Source organism: Vicia villosa, linkage group LG1 (assembly GCF_029867415.1).
Source record: "Vicia villosa cultivar HV-30 ecotype Madison, WI linkage group LG1, Vvil1.0, whole genome shotgun sequence".
NCBI classification, from domain to species: domain Eukaryota; kingdom Viridiplantae; phylum Streptophyta; class Magnoliopsida; order Fabales; family Fabaceae; genus Vicia; species Vicia villosa.
The window spans coordinates 42,386,691-42,394,005 of NC_081180.1; the positions used below are offsets into that span (position 1 = coordinate 42,386,691).

At 35.0% G+C, this 7,315-nt stretch overlaps 1 non-coding gene across 1 annotated transcript; it reads left to right on the plus strand.

The window, feature by feature from the left end:
• Nucleotides 1–7,242: 7,242 nt before the first annotated feature.
• TRNAK-UUU (transfer RNA lysine (anticodon UUU)) lies at nt 7,243–7,315 on the plus strand. The gene has a single exon. It is a non-coding gene; the product is annotated as a tRNA-Lys (tRNA).

Consider the following 7,315-nt stretch of genomic DNA (forward strand, 5'->3'; position numbering starts at 1 on the left):
ATTTTAGTTGTCATTATTCATTGTCTCACAAATAAATAAAAATTTGGCGTGATTGAACCTTTCAATTTTGCAACATCCACATGTTTTGTTATACATATACACATATTGTTTGTGTTATTGATGTTGGTAACATTAATAAAGTTGGTCAATTATTCTGAGTGCACTCCTTTTCCATATCCCACATGTATCTCTTGCCAATTTCTAGAGTAAATTGGTCGATTATAGTGTAAGAGCAATAGCAAAAAATTAACCAAGGTCTGGGTACCAAGGTAGTGACTTGGGAATAAGGGGTGCTTTAGCCAATGGGCCATATCAACCGAGGCAAACAACCAATAAATAAAAAGGGGGAGCTTTAGCCAATAGGTTGTGACAACCAAGGCAAACAAGGTAGCATGGGAGGAAAAAAGGATCAGTCATTTGTGCGTGCATGCACAAAGCATCAGCGTCAGTCGACGCGAGCTAGACAAGGCGTGGGGATCTGATTGCAAGATCCTTTTCCACTTGACTGACTCGATGACAAGATCGGGGGCGAGTTCAAAAGCATCAACGTGTAACACGGGCTAACTGAACGACTTGATGAATTGGTGGGGATCGATTGCGGACCCTACCCACTCGCCTTCCAAAGAGGACTTAACGATGTTTCCTTCGATGATGTCTTATTACATCATTGACTTCTGCAAGCACAAAAGTAAACAAACAAAAACAGAGCCTCCTTTGAGGACTTTCTAGCATTGTCGACCAAGTGGCACGGACTCCTAATCCTACTTCTCATGGCATCAAAAGGAAAAAATATGGAAATAGTAAATCGGTTCAAGAAATTATATCGAACGGATGAAATCCGTATATAAGCAAAGTAAGAAGTAAAGAAACCCAGAGACTTCGCGCAAGCTAGCATCAAATAACAAACAAATTCATAAATGCGGTAGACGGTGTAAGCATCAAGTTTCATCAGCGTGAAATTAAATCACGAAGTCGGAATGTGTGTTAAACACATCCAAACAATACACCTGCAAGAAAACTCTGTTAGAACAAGATTTGTTCTGATCAATATTCTTGTTTTGATGATAACAATATATATGAATTTTGTATAAGACAATGTGGTACTCTAATCCTATGCATTTTCCATTTCAGGAAATATATAAGGAGTATTCACAATTCAGCGCTAAGAAGCACTAACACAAAAGGTTCAAAATTGCAACATCAAAACATGCTCTCGTAAGATATCAGAAGATGGTCAAGCAGAATCAGAACATGGTCTATGAAGCATCAGAAGAACATGAAGTCAGAAGCAGAAGCACTAAAGTTCTTATGGTATCACGCTCAAGCTCTTCAAAGTCAGAAGACAAGAAGATGCTCTGCACCTAGCTGAGCATTGCTCTTAATCAAACGTTATATTCACAAACATGAGATCAGAAGCTAGTACTGGATGACAGGCAATTAAGTCTAATCTCTGACTAACAAAAGGAACGTTAGAAGCTACAAAAGGCAAAGTCAGTAAAAGCAGGAAAAGCATGGCTCGAGGTAGTTGACAAAACAGTGAAAACATTAAATGCAAAGCTGTACCATTCACGCAATGCATTAAATGCAATTCAACGGTCATCTTCTCAAACGCCTATAAATATGGAAGTTCTGATCAGAAGCAATATAACAACTCTTTGCAAAAATATTGAAATGCTGTTGAATTCAAAACTCACGAACTTCATCTTCAACCTCACAAACTATTGTAATATTTAGTGAGTGTTAAGCTTAGAACTTAAGAGAAATATCACAGTTGTGATTATAGCTTGTTAAGAAGCAATTCAAACTCTTGTAACATTTATTTTACATTGATTATAAAAGGTTCCTAGAGTGATTAGTGAGATCAGTAGACTCTAGAAGACTTAGAAGTTTCTAAGTGGTGATTTCCTAGATTGATCAAGTTGTGATCAGTATACTCTAGAAGACTTAGAGTGTTTCTAAGTGGATAACCATTGTAATCAGATTGATTAGTGGATTAAATCCTTAGTTGAGGTAAATCACTCTAAGGGGGTGGACTGGAGTAGTTTCGTTAACAAAGAACCCGGATAAAAATAATTGTGTTCATTGTTTTTATCTTAAGAGTTTTTAAAGTTACACTTATTCAAACCCCCCCCCCCCCCCTTTCTAAGTGTTTTTCTATCCTTCAAACTCGCAATCCAGACAAAGTAACAAACTGTGTGTATATATGAGTGATCAGTGCATTTTGATGCACATTCTTCCATGTTTGTACTCAAGCATTTCTTCGGTTTGTTTTATTTATTTTTATGTTTTAATATTTTATTTTATTTTTGCACTTAATTGTTTTTCGTATTAATTTTTCAGCATTAGCAGTCTGCACGGGAACGATCATATCTGGAGTTCCAGGAGTCCGATTGAGGCGTTCTAATAATCGACGGAAAGCTAAGAGAAAGAGCTACAATTCTTATGTTGGAGTCGAAGTCAGAATCGGATTGTAGAAGGGCCAGAATATTCGTTGAAGTTGCAGCACTAGTTTTAGTTAAGTTTCGGGTCAATTAGTTTTGGGTCTGGGTCGTATGTTTGACCCAGTTGAGTTGTAAAACGGGTTGTAATCTTTCCCCTTAGGGTAGCAGCCGCGGGACTGTTCAGAATCATCTCCCATTCACGAAAAAACAAGGCTTGTACGAATTGATCCATGGCGAACTAATCCTTTCGAGTTAATCATCCGTATTCAGGTTCCAAAACTATGAGATTAATATAATTTTGCATTATAATTCCAAATCCTTCAATTCTACTTTGTGTTTATCATTTGCTTAATCTGATTATTCGTAGAGTAGATTGTTTGGTTCGATTGATTTATGCTTTTCAATTTATTTGTGGTTTATCGTTGCTTAATCGTTAATCCGCTGTATGCTTAACCGAATGCTTAATTCGGCAAACGGGAAATATAATTCTGATAATGTTGTCGCGCTTGTTGATTGATGTTATAATCGAACAGGAATGGAATCCGCTTAGGATAGTAAAATTATAATAATCGATGATTGGTAGGAACTGAATCGGTAGATTGGCTTATCCCATAATCACTTATTTTCAAAACAGCTTATTTTCAGAATCACTTATTTTAAGCATTTTTTTCTGTAATTCGAAACTGAACCAACTCCCCCCCCCCCAAATTCGATTTTACATTGGTTAATAAGAATAGGAATCCTTGAGAGACGATACTCGAGTTACCGTTACCGTCGTTACTACAGGTTTACAAATTAACTCGTTTTTGACCCGCGTGCGACAGCGGATCAATGAGTCTCAAAGAGTGAGACAAGACAAGTCTTAATCATAAATAATGTCGTATCCCGGAAATAAAGAAGAACAAGAAACAAACACATTCATCGAAAACTACCTTCCAAAGGTCCTTGCACAAGCTAGCAAACTCATTAGAAATAACAAGGAATCGCAACCGAAGTTGCACAATCGAATCGCAAGTCAAATCAAGAGTAAATCGAGAAGAAATAAGTGAGAAACATGCATCGAAAAACACAAAATGAAATACGGGACAACATTGACGCAACACAAAGTAGCATACGAAAAGTTGTCGTAAAAATGAGCAAATAGGATGCTAATGTCATGGAAACGTGTCAACAAGACCATTGAACCAAATCTCATGAATTAAATCAACATTTATCATGCATTTAAGAATCGGGGCATCCATGATGCAATACACAGAAACACATGAAAAATTCCACCGGGAGCGAAAAAACACAACAACAACGGTCCACAATTGAGCAATTAAGTATAAACATGCATAACTCATTAATCAAATCAAGTAATCACTTATTCCTAAATTCAATTATCAAATAATAAATTAATCCAACAAAGGATTCAATAGAAATTACCGAAGTAGGAATCGGAGAATTGACAAAAGGATCCACGAGGAGGAGAATCGGAGAGAGGAAAAAACTGTGCAGTTTTTTCGACCCTGGAGGAAGAGGTGAAAAAATCGTGCAGGTTTTTTCGGCGCGGAGGAGGAGGAGAAAAACCGCGTGGTTTTTTTGGCACGCGGAGGAAGAGGAGAAAAAATCGTGCAGGTTTTTCCGTCACGGAGGATGAGAAGCTTCAATGTGTTTTGAAGTTTTTGTGATTTTGTTCTTGATGTTCTTAATGAGTTGTATGAAGTTATTGTGGAATTTTTTGAGAGAAGAGTGTTTGATTCAATAGAAATGAGAGAGAAAAGTTAGATAGAGTTTGTGGAAATTGTTGTTAATGAGAAAAAAATGAGGGAAATGATAAATATAGTGCTTTGAAATTCAAATTTTAAAAAGTGCGCCAAAACGGCTTTTCGGGACCCGATTACGAGGAAAAGTGTCTCAGTGTGAAATTTGGAATTAAGACCAATAGTAAAATCGAAGATGCTGAAATTTGTAAATTGTTGCCGCCGGAATGGGCTCAGTCCGATAAACGGTGAAGAAATTATGCGCGTTTGAATGGCGAAAATCATCTGGTCATCTGAGGCGGAAAATTTAATTATGCAGAATTTTCATGCGTATCGCTCAAAGAATGCGATGAAATTTGATCTTCCAATTAAAATCTAAACTCGGGGTCCGAAGAGAACTTGTAGCCGACAAAATTCGTTAAAAAATGTCACTAGAATGGGCCCGATCCGATAAAAATTGAGAAAATTGTGAGTTTTTTAATCTTGTCACACAGTGCTTGAAACTCGGTTTCGCTAATTAAATCTCAATGTTTTTGCAATATTCTGGAATTTCTAGTGCAGAATTGTCCTTTGGTCCTTACATACAAAATGTCTGGGACATTGAGACGAAATTTGTTTTAAAATTTCATCTGGAGATGATAAACGATGCAAGAGTTATGAATTTTTTATCGTCCAGGAGACAGCTGTTCAGCACACTTTTCACTGTATCACTTCAGGTTAATTGCAAATTCGGGGATCTTCTTCAAAGAATCCATTCTCGATCCGAACATATGAAATATAGTAGACCTCAAGACGATTCTTTTGGCATATGGATCGCTTCAAACGAACTTAGCGGACAGAACTTACGAATTTTCGAATATCCGAAAAGCAGTTGAACAGTAAATCCGAATTTCAGGTAACTTGCCCTTTTGGGCATCTTCCTCAAATAATTGGTTTCTGATCCGAACACGAAAGATGTAGAGAATGTCAAAATGGTCCGAGCTACGCGAGAACTAAGCCCATACGAATTTTGCACTCGTATATTGAGCAAGGAGTTTTGGAATAATATCTACCTGTTGGTGTCGATAAAATTCATGTGAAAACTCATTTTAGCCTCTCACAAAAAAGTGAGAGTCCAAATTAGTTCCTGAGAAAAAAATCCCTATTTAATCGATTACAAAATTTAACAGAGCCATGTTAGTCCATCTTTTATTATTTTTTTCAAACGATTTTTTCTTATTTTTAAATCGTGGCTGGACTCCTATTTTACGACTGTTGATTTAAAATTATTTGTAAAGGGATTGTAAATAAATCATCGCGATACCACAATATTCTTTTTTTGGGTTTATTATCAGGCTTATGGGTGGGTGTGACTACGGTTTTTCTTGTTATGTATTCTTGTGTATTAGGTGTTGTTATTGTTTCAGTTTTTAATGATCTTTTAGGAATGTTTAGTTCTGCTAATGGGTGATTTAGGCTAATTTTTTACTTTTGTAAATAATACTTGTGGCGAAAATAATACACATGATATGTTGGAGGAAAATTAGTTTATACTATATTCCTTTTGTTTTGATGATAACAAGGTATTTGATGAACAATTAGGTATACTAACATATCTTCAAGTATGCAGGATCATTAGTCAAAGAATTTATCGGGCTCTGACTCTGATTGGAATATATGAAGAGAAGCTTGAGACTCAGATTATGAAAGATCAGAATCTGATGACTCAAATTCTGAATGATAAGATTATGATATCTCACAACTAGATAACCTAACTTCTCGTGAAAACTCAGACTCTGAAGACCATGTGCAAAGGAACTTAACCTCTGACCCGTACTCAATTTTTGAAAACAGGTCTATCTTGTCAAGTCCAGTTACAGTTTAAAAATAGGAAAAAATCGTTTGAAAAATTATTAAAAGAGGGACTAACATGACTCAGTTAAATTGTATAAGAGATTAAATAGGGTCTTTTTTTCTTATGGACTAATTTGGACTCTCTTCCCTCTTTTTTGTGAGGGACTAAAATGAGTCTTTATTGGCAGTCAATTCACGGTTTAAAAATTAAAAAAAACGGTTTAAAAAAATATTAGTACAAGAACTAACATGACTCAGTTAAATTTTGTAAAAGATTTAATAGAAACTTTTTTTCTCAAGAATTAATTTAACTTTGTAATTTTTGTGAGAGACTAAAGTAGACTTTCACCCTTAATTTTAAAATGTTTGCTCTTTAGTGTGAAGTGGGATTTTTTTAGATAAGTTGAAGTATTATTAGAGAAAACAAAAATCTAACTTTTATTCATATTGATAATCTGTTTTAGCTAGAAATACTGTGTGCTACAACTTACTATTAAAATGTATTTTGCTTCAATGATAAATAGGACAAGTGTTCATTGTCTCTGACTTGACTATGAGTCTAAATTTTTACAAATAAATTGATAACCACTGACTCTCTTTCTTTCAATTTTATCTCCACCGTAGTCAATATTACAAAACTCTACTAACTTATATTCAAGTGATTTTGTAAATCAAACTAAGGTTAATAGAACAATTCAAATATCTAAAAATTCTATTAACCTCAAGTAAGTAATATTCTCTAAGATCATATTACAAACTCGCACATGAACACAAACTAAACAAAATATCATAGTCTTGAAGCAATTATATAAAGCAGATGGTCTATCAAGTCTTTATATGTTTCATTCATCTTTTCTTAATGAAAATGTTAGATATGTGGGTATAAGCAAGTGTTTAGAGTCTTCCATATCAAATTTCTTGAGTAGCTCTTTTATGCATTTGCTTCATCATACTCATCTCAAACTTATTCTCCATAAGTTTAAATAATAATTTACTGAAATTTGTATTAGTAGAACCAAATATATATCATCTTCATAAATCTAAACAATCAAGCTTTATAAGTTTATGATTTGCTAAATAAATGTATACTAAGCCTCTTTTTAAAATATTTTCTAAATACATAACAAGCACGTTCTTATATAAATGTATTGTCACATGTAAGCCTCTCTACATTTCATTGTGACTCATAAGTAATATAAAATGATGTGAGTCACTTCTACCAGCAAGCCGTCTTAGCTCAGCTGGTAGAGCGCGTGGCTTTTAACCACGTGGTCGTGGGTTCGATTCCCACAGACGGCG